This window comes from Ambystoma mexicanum, chromosome 1p (assembly GCF_040938575.1).
Source record: "Ambystoma mexicanum isolate Mex_15411 chromosome 1p, UKY_AmexF1_1, whole genome shotgun sequence".
NCBI classification, from domain to species: Eukaryota; Metazoa; Chordata; class Amphibia; order Caudata; family Ambystomatidae; genus Ambystoma; species Ambystoma mexicanum.
Window position 1 is genome coordinate 792,550,359 of NC_090921.1, and position 15,049 is coordinate 792,565,407.

At 45.7% G+C, this 15,049-nt stretch overlaps 1 protein-coding gene across 2 annotated transcripts in view; it reads left to right on the plus strand.

Annotated features, from left to right (window-relative positions):
* The first annotated feature begins 2,412 nt into the window (after window positions 1-2,412).
* Window positions 2,413-15,049, plus strand: part of ATP8B2 (ATPase phospholipid transporting 8B2) — a 2,597,648-nt gene continuing 2,585,011 nt past the window's right edge. For both annotated transcript variants that reach the window (XM_069651926.1, XM_069651943.1), the window contains exon 1: window positions 2,413-2,572. The gene's annotated coding sequence lies outside the window, so the exon portion shown is untranslated. The remainder of the gene's footprint in view (window positions 2,573-15,049) is intronic.

Sequence of the window (15,049 nt, forward strand, 5' to 3'; positions counted from 1 at the left end):
ATACAAGACTTTAAACATTGTACAGTTCAGGTTGCAGCACAGCGAGAGAGAATCCCCTGTACTGACCGCTGTCACTCGGGAACGTTTCTCTAATGGCACGAACGGCACAGGCGGGTATCACTCTTCGAACGCGGTGCCCAAGCCTCCCGTGGAGCCACCATGTAAAGGAACGATAGGCCACCAGCCTGTACCACCTGTGAAAAGGAATGAAACAAACTGTTTTTAAATGACCAAGATAAGTTTAATAAACGTTTGTTGTCAATGACAATTCTTGTAACTAATGGCATTCTGCACGGACAAATGCTATCTAGACAATGCACACTACTGAACGACTTACATGCGTTACAATGATATGTAGATGTAATTTTGGATATAGTAGAAGAACATGAAATAGGAGTGGCATGACAAGCAGAGTATACTTACTCGTTACTCGGATTACGAGGACGAACAGTTGCGCGAAGTTCGTGCATAAGCACCATCATTATTCTCAACACGGCCCGTGTGAGACAGGCTGCCCTGAAGTCTGGCAGCTCGGTGATGCATTGCGGTCGTGGCTCGCCTTCCGAAATGTAGGCCAGGCATCCCGAGTTTTCTCGGCAGCAGCAGTTCTCCTCCTCGGTTGGCATTAGCTCGCACCGATTGCATGTGCACCAGGTGGAGACGCCGTCCATGCGACTAGGCCCAGGCTCTTCATCTGTTGATTCATCCTGCCAACTGCCGTCCGAATCCCCATCGTTTTCGCGTGCCTCCCTTTCCAGTAGTTCCTCCTCGGTATACTTGGGCTCGTACATGTAGGGCATTATTGTAGCCATTGTGTGGTAAACAAAGTAAAATAATTTACCGAGATGGTACAGGTGTTCACAGGGGCTACAAGCGGCGAAGGTAGCTGACCAGAGCACAGAAACGAGTCACAAAATACTCTAAGTAACACAGAGAGGGGAATGGAATCGAAAATCTGCTGCTGTGTGTTGTGAAACGGTCTGTTTATACTTATTGAGGAAAGAGGCGTCCTGCCATTTCCATGGCGACACGTCATTAGCTGAAGCGCAGCGAATGTTGACACGAGACGTGCTCTGGCGTTGGGAAATGGGCGGTACGAGTCTGCTGATGACAGGCTCAGGGGCGGGGAATTGATTTAGTGCCGCAAAAGCAGGTCAGCCAGGGCGATGGGGGAAAAGATAGGATTATCAGAAAATGGCGGCTCCATGGTGCTTGTTTTCGCATGCGTTTAATGGACGAAAACTCGGGTAAGGTCCATGGGAAAGTTTTCTAAAATCGAGCCACTTAGGCTTAAAAAAACATGGCCGACCCGTAGGGACAATAAAAATGTTTACTAGACCATGGGCCTCATTCCGAGTATGGCGGTAAGGGATAGCGGCCACCGCTAACGAGACCGGTGGCGGTAATCCCTTACCGCCATACTCCGAGGTTCCCTTTGCGCCCTCGCCCTTAACGCCTGCTTTGAGCAGGTGTTAAAGTCGAGGGCGCAAAGGGGCCTCCAAGCCAATAACGGTGACCGTAATGAACGGTCACCGTTATTTGCATCTTCCCCATTCCCATTGAGCCCAATGGGGGCTCATTTGGGAATGGGGAAGAGCCTTGGTGAATGGGGAATTACCGCCCCGCCAACCTTGGAATGGGGCGGTAATTCCGCCATCCACCAAGGCGCTGCCGGTCCGGGTACGGCGTCAACCAAGGCGTTAATAGCGCCATTGGTTAGCGCCGTACTCGGAATGAGGCCCCATGCCTTTAAGGGAAAATGGCTGCGTAAACTTGCATTGAAATATGAGGAAACTTTGGTGGCAGCGACCTGGCTAAGCGTCTACCAGGCCCCTGCCGTCAAATTACAACTAGAAGCAAAATGAGCTCCTCTGTCTTACATGGTATTGTGGTACAAGGCAGCTGGACCTGCATCATGAACGAACAACTGATGAATCCAACCATACGCCACAACACAACCCCAGCAATACCGTGCTGACAGTATCAAACGAGCATTTTAGGTACAGTTGCAACATTGTTTGCTTTTTTGACAGTTATTTCACAAAAACATTGCTTTGGGAAAACAAGAATTGGGTACAATTCAAGTAAATTTGCTGCGCCCCCATATCTCGTTGCACCCGGCCTGTCCAGATACGAGTTCGAATGTAATGTAAAAAATAATTGAATAAAGCAGCATTCTTTTTGGCAATGGTAGTTGAAAACGTCAATTTTTAAATCCATGGAATGAAGCCGGCTCGTCTGCACAAAAGGAGGTGGTGCTGGCGGTATAGCAGAGTGCGAGAAACATAAACATTCTGTATGAACATAAAAGAGAGACTAACGAATAACGGTCTACGTTTGGCCCCTCACATGTAGCTACGAGAATAGAAGAGAGACTGGACCTGCTCGCCCCTCACAGACGTGGCGGTGGCGTGTGGCGTCACTTCCGCCCCGCGGCAAGCCCCTACCCCAGCTGCTCTCGGATTCCCTAAACTGAGGTGACAGAAAGAGGCTGTGGAGTTGAGCGCATAGTCGGGCTCGATGCATGGAGCGGTGGCCCCGCCCCTGGAGGGCAGGGGGGTGTCACACTGAGGTGAGGAGAGAGCTCTTTTATCGTCACACAAAAGATATACTGCACAAACATTACACCCGCCTTCCCCGTACTACTCCACCTGCAGTTAATGCACCTCCGAAGATGTTCAGAACTCACAATACGTAAGCAACCCAGTCGGAAGATATTCTGCATCTCCATCCTTTATTGCCCAATGACATAAACTGCCTTCCCAGGTGATATTTTACGTATCCGTCCCCTTACTGCGTCTCTGGTAGCAATTCGATGCCTCCCTGTAAGCTAAACTACCCTTCCATAATTCAAAACCTCACAGCGTATATATCCTCTACCAGCAGAAGACACACTTTCCTTCTTCAACAGTCTAACCACCAAAAAACACTTACGTGTAGCTATAGATCGATCTCCTTAAGCACCATTACACAGACTTCGTGCAGCCCCCTCTAACCCCGTTTCCCTATTGGGTTATCATAGGGCTCTATTAGTGTCTATAATGTCACCGTAGGATACAAAACGTCATCTATTGCAGGTAATACTCCCTCTAGGCTGGAGGCTCCCGCAGATGCATTTGTCAACCACATGACCCATAGGGAACTATAACACCCAGCTACCGCCATGTCCTAGTCACCTAGTAGAAATGCAGCCCCGTGCTCCTACTGCCATGCATGTTATAGTGTACCACCCCCTGCGTTTATACCAGCTCCTCCGTGAAATTCACCACTGCCAGGAAACTAGTAAACCACATAGGAATCATAACGCACATCCATCTGTTCAGGACAGTTACTAACCCCTCCCTTCATTATTTATATATAATAGATGCATACTACAATATCCACATAAAAGCCTGTAAATCATTTTCGTATACAGGTAAGTTGCATCACTACTCCCCTGTAATAAGAAAATGTAGTAATTGCTTATTACAGTTGGGTCGTGATGCCAGAATGTCTCTGCTGCTTGAGCGAGCCCAGAGCAGAATTATAGCCGTCATTGCGGCACTTAATTTACGTTGTAACTAACTTAATATCTTTCTGTGACATTTTACAGTCATTCATTGATCAGAAATGTATATGGCAGCAAGTTTATTTTGTGCACTGCTAGAGTTTACACAGGAAAGCAAACATGTAACTGCACATTCTTTATTTTAAAGCACACACGTTTTTAGATGCATTTTAATGAACTTCTTAAGGATTTTTTTCTGCAGATTACACAAACCATCCAGTGTATTGCGATTTTGTGCTTGCTATAAACAAGCGCACAATGTGTCACTTTTAAATGCTTTGCGAGATGTTCTTTTCAGTCCAGCCACACAATACGGACAGCATAAATGGAAATGTGTAAGTTTAGTAGGTACCTATGATTATTTTAACTGAATGTCAGTGTATGGTGCACAATTTGAAAATCCACGCTGCTATATCCTGGGGAGTGTTTGCAAGCTGTTCGTGTTTTTTTTTTTAAACGGTTTCGACTTTTATTAGTTTGAACAACTGGAGATCTCTTACAAGAGGCCATGTACTAAGATGTCAGTGTGTGGACCAGTGCTATAAAGAATAAAATACCCCATACCGGGGAGTTGTATGACATTGGTGACTTGCAATAGCCCTATAGTGTACAGTATGGGGTACTTGTCCCATTTATATTTAGCGCCACAATTGTCGCTTTGCCCGACTGCTTCCACCGCGTTTCTATTATCTATACTACACGTTCAAGAACATAAACGGTTCCATTGGGAAAATGCCAATCCTCTAGTTATGCACCATAATGTCCGGCAATATAAAACTCATCCTGAAATACATTTCCCATCCGGTACCTGTGTCAGCACATCAGATTTTCCACACCTTCAGCCGTTGAAGCCCACTCCCTGTATATGTCCAACTGTCCATACATAGACCATCAGTCCCCAAAGTTCATTACCCTGTACCATTTCTCGTTCTGCTCATCTGCTCAGGTGTCCACCAACACATCTTGTGCCAAGCAGCAACAATGTCTGCAGTCCTACATGTGTAAAGTCGATTTAGCACCTAGATGTGCCTCTACTGTCTATTTTGACCCTTTCGTTGCTCCTTTCTGCACCAATTCCTTCGTTTAATATAATCTAACATAGGGCCCAAATACATAATAATGCTGAAGTTAGAAGGGAGAGGAAGCAAGATCTGTGCGAACGTTATTCATATTACATCGTGTGGTAAGAATAGAGCGCCATAGAAGAACCGGATGTAGTTAAAGAGCGAACAAATGGCAACATGTCTTTAGTTAGGCTAAATAATGTCTTATATTAAGTGTGGTTTGGAATAACGATGTATACCTTAAGTCTCGAACCACTGTAGCAACACATGTTACTGTTCTCGCACCGTTTTGTAATCAACTATGATATGAAGGATTACATACTCGGTGAGTTCCTCCGCAATTCCAAATTGTGACATGCAGATTGAGGGTGGAATAGATGGATGTATTATCTCACCTGGCTTTCTTGTTGAATTTTGATTACTTGAATTATTACTTTAAATCGTATGTATGTGGTGTTTTCGATGCCTTGCGTTTGGAATGTTTCGCTTTCTAGAATTGCTTCCTCCCATGTCTCATCGGGCCCTCGCCCCCGGAGGCTCTTATGTTTGGCATCTCTGCAGAAGTTGTTCACCTGCCTCTAGGTAACATCCAGCCGTTGCCACAGTAGTCCTTGGCGACTCAGTATCTATCGCGTGTTTTACGGTAACTTTTTTTTTTCTTTAAGCGTGGCATCACGCTTCACTTGGCCACGTCTGCCTCCACCGTACTTTCTGAAACAAATACGCTCAGCCGTATGGAGGACCGTCCGTATCGCCTTGCCTATTTCCTGTTCGAGCACTGTATGACTTCTAAATACAGTTTGTAACATTATTCACACAGTTTGGAATCTTAATTATTTGAATCGTTGGAGCCGAACTCTACTTCCTCTAGTTTTAACCCCCACCGTATCCCCTGGCCGCAACTGTGTATTTCCCCATTAGATCCCGGGCACAACAGCAGGTGGTACATGACAATGTAAACAGCGAAGCAAGTCCAGATCCTAGTACTGCCTGGACGGAAAGCATACAGTACATTTGATGTGCTTCCTGCCATCCTATGTCCACAAGGGTAAACATTACTCTGTCAACATCCAGAGGAGGGGGTCGCTTGGTCCTGCCACCCAAGGCACTTCAAGTCCGGGGACACCGACAAGAGCAGGAGCCCCAGCCAAGAGGGAAGTGTTCCGGCTGTGCCACTGCACAAGAATATTCAAAAATAGTGATCTGAAGAGGAGTGCGCACATCCTCAAGTGCCCTCATACACTAAGGAGGAGCACTCTGTCCCTGGAAACCACGCAGCAACTACGCAATGGTTTGCGACCGCCAATGCCTTCCGACTCTTACCTGTCCTCCACTTCCACTCAAACATCTGGTGTTACTCTTCCTCGTCACAGTACTAATTAATCTAAAGACTCCCCGTTTACCCCACCAGTTTCTCACAGCCCTTTTTCTTTTATTATATATTTTAAAGCGCAAACCTAGCTCTGGCGCAACCGAGCCCTGTACAGGAGCAAAACCGTTGTTAACAGGAATTTAACAAGTCATCAGCTAAACATTAGCAACAGTTTATCACAGTACAATATAGCTGAAATCTAGGTTATGCAAACGTGTGGTTGGAAGAGTCTGGTATTCCATTTTCTCCTAAAAAGGAGACTTGGAGCGATCCAGATTACCCCCAGGATGGAGCTCTAGAATGCCAGAGTATATAGCGTGAGAAGGACTGTTGCCTAGTTTTCTGCTTGTAAGCCAGTCTATTTTCCAGTCCGGTGATGGGTGTTATTGCAAGATGACCGTGCACCGCCTGATGCTTTTGGCCAATGGGTAGGCTGGCATGCTAGCGGTAACTGCCTTTTTAGTTAATGATCCAAATCATAGCCTTTGTAATTCATGCAAGGGGGGGCGTGATGTGTGTGTATGTATATGTGTGTATATATATATATATATATATATATATATATATATATATATATATATATATATATATATATATATATAATTTGTTTTATAGCTGATGATGAGGCGAGCCACAGCTTTGAGTGAGGCCGTGTGAGCAGCCCAGAGCCCTGCTAGGAGGGCATTACCTCCTACCCCGTCGCTATGCAAGATGACTAGGGCCTGCATCACGTTTGGAATTCCTGGGGCAGGAGGAAGGGCTTGACCTTCTGGAGTGAAAAGATCTAATACCAAATAGTTTGAGTGCCATCCACAATGAATCCTAGGTGATATCTTGGGCCCTTCTCCATCTTGGGATAACAGTCGCTGCCCATTGCTTCCAGTCCTGTCCCATACCCACAAATGCAGATGGATTCCTCATTGGGGAGGGTGAGGCAGGCATAAGTATTGTGACGAGGGAGATGGAACTAGGGCTAGTGAAGATTGCCTGTAAATAAGACGTTACCTGCACGTCCCTCCTCCCTATACTTACTAATCTGAAGAGTACTAGAATCAGGGTTGTCCTACTCCAGGCCTCGAGGACTGGATCCATGTCGGATTTTTATAAAACCCTGCATCAATATTAATGAGATACATTTGATTACAATGATTCTAAATGTATGCACACTTTTTCCTCATGAATATTAATGAGGGATATCCTGAAAACCTGTTAGGTTTCCACCCCTCGAGGCCTGAAGTTGGGACAACCATGAATCTGACACTATAACAAATCCCCCACTGAGTACTGCAGCCTCAGTGAGAGGATTTATTAGCCTGATTCATCATCTCTATTTTAACAAGCAAGGGTTGGCCTGAGTACAGCCTGTGCAAATGCCTGAGTACAGCATGTGCAAATGCCTGTTAAGTATGATGTAGTTTGTAATGAATCATGATGGTTGAAGGAGATGCCTGTGTGGATCCTCTACATATGTCATGAAAGTAAGCGCCTCCCAGCCCCACCCAGGATGCTGCTATACTCCTTGTAGAACATCCCTGCATGTTCAGAGAAAGGGAAACATCTGCCAAAGAATACATAAAGGAAATCCTTCCTTTAGCCGATGACTGATAGAAAGGCTTTCCGACCCCTGCCAGCTACCCCAGAGTGACGAGCTGTGAGAGGTACAAAAAGCAACCAACCTTTCAACAGGACTTTTCTGATATCCAACCTTGCAAGATTATAAACCCCAGATGGGTAAAGGTCTAAAGGTAAGGGACCATGATATGCTGGGAAAGATGAAATATTAAGGCAGTAAAAAGTCATCTAGGCACCTGGTTGAGGTGATAGCCACCAGAAACAATGCCTTCAGGATTGATCATTTTAGATCGCCTTCCTCCTGAGGTTAACGTGGAGGGCCTTGAAGCGATTTGAACACTGGAGAAAAGTCCTCTAGAACTTGGGTTTGGCCAAATAGACCCTTTAAAGGAATAGTAAGCTTGAAACATATTATTGTCCCGAGCGTTCGGCCATGTGGTTTTAAGCAAACTGTGAACGATCGTAAAAACTTCCTTGGAAGCATACACTGTAAAGAACAGTCTTGTGATAAATGCAGTAAAAACTGAGATTCTTGTTCTTCAAAACCTAATCGGATCAAAATCTTCCAAAAAGAAGAAATTCAAGTGGATTATTGGTGGCAAAACAATCAACAGTGCCAGTCGGGTACCATATTTGGGGGCCCTGATCAGCTCCCAAATAAATGATGAGCCAATGGTTCAAAGGATCAAAAGAAAATGTAAGCTTTTGGCCGTGCAAGGTGTGACAATACATAAAAAATACAGTACATTTTCCATAAAACCATCAATAGAGTACTACAAAGCCAAGGTTATCCCATCATTAATTTATGGAGCTGACGCCATGCTGGGGTGTATGTATGTGACATGGTCTTGGTGCATAAACACATATTGGAACAGAATCTTGCATCTCCCGAAAGGGACTCTCTGTACGTGATACGAACTAGGCATGACTTCAATTAATGCTAGAGTAATGTGGAACACCTTGGTACTCTATAGGAAGATAATTGGAGCAGATGATCTACCCCAATTCAACATCTTGAAACAAACTGAAAAAAGATCAACACCTGGCTCGATTCAGGAAGAATGGGTGAGTATATGTGCAAAATTGTGGGAAAGGGACTGGTGCGAAACCTGTGAAACCAGAAATGCTCATCGTTGTATTTATCTGGCTGTTCCGGAAGCAAGAGCATACAATAAGATACCGAAATACTTTGAGATTTTTCCCTGGGCCAGCAAGAGAAGAACATTCATGAAATTTCGCATTAATCTGTTTCAAACAAAGGAAATCCTGAATTTGCGACACGTAACTCCAGTTCTGGATCATCTGTGCAGATTCTGCGAATTAGCGAATGAGAATCTGAAACGCCTTGTATTCTACTGTACTAAATTAACTGCATTAAGATCATCATTGCTGTGGAAAGTGCTTTAGGAAAGACCCAGTTTGAGTGGCGAAAACTGGTGGAAGGTGATGTTCGAGGGAACCGACTATAAACTATGATATGCGTTGGTGTTTTTTTTGGAGGCCCTAGAAAAGAGATTGTTGGAACAAGAAGTAGTTTAAACTTCTGATTATGTTAAAGATGGATAAGATTCTCAGGACATAAGACTAATATTGCTATCCCAGGACTCTTTTAACGAAGTATAAGGTGATTTAAGGAATTTTTTTTTTCCTCTTTCTCTCGCTTTTAAAAGTTTGTAATGAACTGTATAAAAATAATAATAAAATAAAAATACATTTCCTTATGCACCGTACCCTAGTTTTCCCGCACTTTTGCACATGCAAAATCAGGCAGCGCGGTGCGACCATCTTGTGCTAATCCTTTCTGTTGCTGCATTGCCCTAAGTTGAACTGCCCTCGCGGCACTAAATCATATCCCCCGCCCCTGAAGCTGACATCACTATTCTTAGCGATATTCTCCACCTATTTTCATGACTATAGTGGGCAGTGTAGCCAAACGTGCTCAGTCATCATCTACGTCCTAACGTTAGTTGACACAGAACCCGGAATATCAAAACACCCATCCTCTGACAGCACATTGCGTCCCAAATCCGAATAGAAAACACTATTTATTTTTAAAAGAAACACTAATACTCTGCAATTTATAATGTGCTTTTATTTCACAATAAAGGCTCGGAGAACATCCGCCAATTTCCATTTTCAACCAAATTTTTATTTATTTTGTTTTCGAACATCAAATCTTTATCATGAGGCACACAGTGTTTCTTTCGGTCGAAAAAGCGCATTGGACACACCTTGAATCGCTAGGCCACGGCATCAGCTTCTTGCTATAGCACTGTAAACAGAGCTAGAGCTCTTTGTCGCTGGTACCGCAAAAGGGCATATCGGTCCTGGGCGATCATCCCACATCAGCGTAATTGTAAGCTAGCCAACCGGTCTGGTTCTATCTGCTCTTCGGTCTTGCAACCTTTGATCTAATTGGACAACAAGGTTAATAAATTCTGCACCATCTTTCGGAGGGTCCACCACTTGTGCGAGAATATCTTTTAGCTCTCCCCGCAGACCCAGTCGAAATAACATGGTTCTCTTCTCCTCCGGCCATTCTGCTTCAACCACGAGTCTATTGAAGGTGGCTATGTATGTTAATAAGTCTTGGTTCCTTTGATGAAGGGACAAAAGTTTGTTGTCTAAAGCCTGTCCATGAGTACGAAGGACAAAAAGTTTCTCCATCTCCTGCTGGAAACCCCTGAAGTCATGTAGCAAAGGATCATCTTGACTGACAAAGGGTACAAACCAGTCTGCAGCACTGCCGCTCAGATATGCTTGCACAAAAGCAACCTGTGATTGATCATTTGGAAAGGCCCCTGGCCTACAAAGGAAATGCAGATGGCATTGGTTCATAAATGTTGCATATTTCTTGGGATCCCCCGTGAATTGCTCGGGCGGGGCCAAAGGAACTGCCCCAGGAAGGGTGATCTGAACAGGGTTGGCTGATGGTACTGGCATTGAAGACACGTTACCCGGTAACGGTGCATGTCCCGCCTGTGACTGGAGGAGTTGCCAGCTTAAATCATCAGTGCGTTCTTTAGCGACTATCAACTCGCTCCTCAGGGTGTTGGTCTCCTGCCTGCATGCACTTCGGCACGTAGCTGCCCCAACATTTGGGCTAACTGGTCAGTTTCTGACGTTTCCATGACGTCCAGGTGGATTATGGGCACATTTGCAATGTTTTTTGGCAATGCATGTGTCCTAGGAACAAAATTGTAATAACGTAGAACAACAGGTAAGTGAACGTATGTTTATTCTTCAAACCTGTACACCGTAACCCACCATCACCTCCCAGCTCCTTCCTTTCAAAACCCAACCGCCGCCCCGAGCGTGGAACTCATAAACATTCCACGCGCCTGGAACCTTTGACAACAGCTCGCGGAGGCGCGAGCAACTACTACACATCTCCCCCTGTAAACCTTAACGAATGGAAAACATCAAATACGGACATCAATGAGGAAATGGAAATAAGGAAGAAATAAGGAAATATGCATGAAAAGACATATATAGAAGAATGCTAATTATCTACAGTTCAATATTAATCATCTGCAAATTCTAAAACAAAATCCTTGTACTTTGCTGGAATCTTCCTCATTCGGTTCGGGCGAGTATTCACCCTATTGGAGGCTTCCGCTAAAACAGAGTCCTCGCATAGTCCCTTTCCGTGTGGAACCAAAACGGAATTATCTGATACAAGGACTGAAGACTCCTCTGCAACCCTCGTTTCCACCCCAGTCGGGCCAACAGCACAATTATCAGAATCACACTCAGAATATTCACCCACCCCTTTCGCATAGGATGCTCCATCTGATGGCGCAACACCATCACCTCCCGAGACAGGCACTTCCATACTTCCATGTCCCGCCCGAGTAGCCTCGCCAGGAACCGCCACAGCACAACGGGAACCCTTATCGCTCCGTAGGGGTACCACACCTTCAGACACACACTCGAGACCATCCCCAACTGTAGCACTACCTCCTTCACAACATTGGTCCTTAGTATTCGCCAGCTTTCCTTTAACAAGGACCACCCGCCTCAAACTCCATCTGGTACCATCTTGCAGTTTAACATATCCATGACCTACTTTGGTCACTACACACGGTTTCATAAATTTGGACAAACCCTTGGCTACAAATCTTGGATTTTTCACCACCACAAGATCACCAACTTGCACACGCAGGGGTTTCCTTTTGGTAAGCTGAGATTCCCAAAAACGGGATTGTTTAATGCGCACCTTGTCAAGAACTTCCTGCATATCGATGCAACTTCGCACACCACCACCAAGAGCAGCCACCCGGAGTTTAGAGCCTGGTTTTCTACCTCTCATCAACTCAAACGGAGACACACCGGTAAAGGATGAAGGGGTAACCCTATAAGCCTTTAGGGCCTCAGTCACAACACTGCACCACGGCAAACCATTTGCTAGGGCCAACTGAACTGCCCCTTTCACGAACCGGTTCATCCGCTCAACTAATCCATTGGCCTCTGGATTGTACAAAGCCACCCTATGGTGACGAATTCCTAGTTTGGAGAAGAATTCTTGCATGGCGACTGACACAAATTGGGGACCATTATCGGTTACTACTCCAGCAGGAACCCCCTCCCTGTCAAACACCGCCGACAAGAAATCAATTACCTTCTCAGTGGTGATCGAGGACAAAGCCGTGGCCTCCACCCACCTAGACGTGTAGTCAACCAACACTACAAAATATCTGAAACCTCCACCCAAAGTGTCCATGGGACCCATGATGTCTATGGCCACCTTTGACCACACGTCTTTCGGCACTTCCACAGGCTGTACGGGTTGGGGCGACGTTGTCCTACTCTTATCACTGACTGAACAAGCCACACAATCCTTAACCACTTTCTCAACCTCCTCATCCATCTTGGGCCACCAATACCCCTCTCTAAGCCTTCTTTTCGTCATAGATCTACCGATGTGCCCTTCATGAGCCAACTCCACCAACTTGGCCTTAAGAGAATCAGGTGGTATTAACCTGGTACCCCGGGCAATTCCCCACGGACCCACAGACAGCTCAGACCATACTTGTCCGAACGATTTATCCAATTCATCCATGCCAGCACCGGTAGCGAGAGCAGCCTTGATGTTGTTCAACACGGGATCCATTGCACACTCTCTACCCCATTCCTGTTCGTTGACGGCCGGAAACACCTTGGCCACCAACACATATTCATCACTCGTCACAGCCTGTGTTGAATCTTCTCCATTTACATCATTGAGGGGAAAACGAGAGAGACCATCCGCAACCATATTTTTATTGCCAGGTAAATACTCCACCTTAAAATTATACTCATTCATGTCTGCCATCCAGCGCATCACCCTAGAGGATGCCTGGAACAAACCCTTAGTTGTCAACGCATGCACTAGGGGTTTATGATCGGTGCGTATAGTGTATTCTACTCCCCATAAGAATGTTCTAAAATGCTTGGATGCCCAGACAGCAGCCAAGGCCTCCCTCTCTATGACAGCATATCTACGTTCTGTTTCACTAAGAACCCTACACGCAAAAGCAATGGGGCGGTATGCTCCATCAAAACACTGTTCAAGAACAGCACCCACTCCATACTCACTAGCATCCACTGTCAAAACTGTTTTCCTAGATGGGGAAAAGGAAGCTAACGATGGAGCCTGGTCCACCTGAGCCTTCAAGCCCTCAAATTCAAGTTGGCACGACTCTGACCACTCAAAACGTACACCCTTTTTGAGCAATGCTCTCATGGCCACTGTCTTGTCGGAGTACGTGGGAATAAACCTGCTATAATATTCAGCCAATCCCAAAAACGACCGTAATTGGTCCTTAGTGGTGGGTGGAGATACTTCACATAACGCCTTCACCAATTCAGCCTTAGGATGTATCCCCTTGGCATCCAGTGTGTGTCCTAAATAAGTCACACTCTCCACCCCAATCTTACACTTACTCAATTTGACCGTCAAACCACTCTTCTCCAAAATGCCCAAAACTCGTAGAATCCTCTCATTGTGTTCCTCACGCGACCTGCCCCACACCAAGATATCGTCCTGGAAATACTCCACACCAACTACTCCACAAAACAACTTTTGCATCACCCGCTGGAAAACAGCGGAGGCAGAGGCCAAACCAAACGGCATACGACGGAAACGAAAAGCTCAAAATGGCGTAATGAACGAAGTTAGAGGGCGTGATTCGACGTGTAGATCCACCTGGTGATAGGCAGAGGACAAATCTAAGGTGGAGAAACAAGATGCCCCTCCTACAAGTGAAAGCATTTCGTGTATATTCGGTAAGGGATGCCTGTCTATCCAGATGCTTGAATTTAAATCTCTTAGATCAACACACATCCTCATCCCACCATCGGATTTACGTGCCAATACAACCGGGGCTAACCACTCTGACGATTCTACCTCCTCAATTACACCAGCTTCCATCAGCTTTTTAAGTTCTGTCTGGAGACTTTCACGTGCCATGATGGGCACACGCCTAACTCTGTGCACAACGGGAACAGCACTCCTCTTGAGCACGATCTTGTGTGAGAAACCCTGCAACTTGCCCAGGACAGGGGAGAAAACTGACGGGAACCTCTCTTGGAGAGTATCAGCTGTCAACACACTCCCTTGACTCAAACCACTTTCTCTTCCCTTGCTCACACACAAAACAGGTACAGCTTTGCCAGGGCGAACCTCCATCTCCAGGGCAGCCTGCTCATCCCACCCAATTACTGGATCACCCTTACAAGCTACATACAGTTTTCCTCTGGTTTTCCGACCATGAAATTCAATATTAACCCACTCGTATCCCAATACTTTAATCGGAACACGCCCGTAAGCACAAGGATTAATATCAGACGGATTCAAACTAGACACCTCCTTATGGAACTTAGATCTGTACATCTCAGGAGAAATCCTAGTGTAAGGAGAACCCGTGTCAACCAACACACTGAGGGAAACTCCATTCACATTAAGGGTAGCCCACGCACTCTTTTTTGACGATCCCACACTCAACAGCGCACCTTCTTTTGGAAGCACATCCGCCATAACCGAGGGACTAACATATCCTACAACCGTTACATTATTATCGTCCTCTTCAGGGTCCACCATCCGCACAACTTCCTTCTGTGGAATAGCCTTACACATGCGGGCAAAATGACCCCTTCCCTTGCATTTTCTGCACACAACAGCAGAAGCAGGGCACTCCCTAGCTCCAGCAACATGACCCCTCCAACCACATTTCTTGCAGAAATCTGTTATTCGGCATCACTCTTTGATCCTTGTCCCTGGCCCGATTTTCTTCATTCTTGCGTGGCTGAACCATGTGTACAATGTCCACCTTTTCCGTCACTTCCTTGACACTCTTCCTTGACTCCTCCAGGGCACGAGCTATTTCTATCACTTTCTCTAACGGAGGATCCTTCTCTGTCCATAATCTCTCCCTAACTTTTGAGTCACTAGTCCTCATCATGATCTGGTCACGAATGTATTCCTCCGCCATGCCCGTGAACTTACACGTAGAA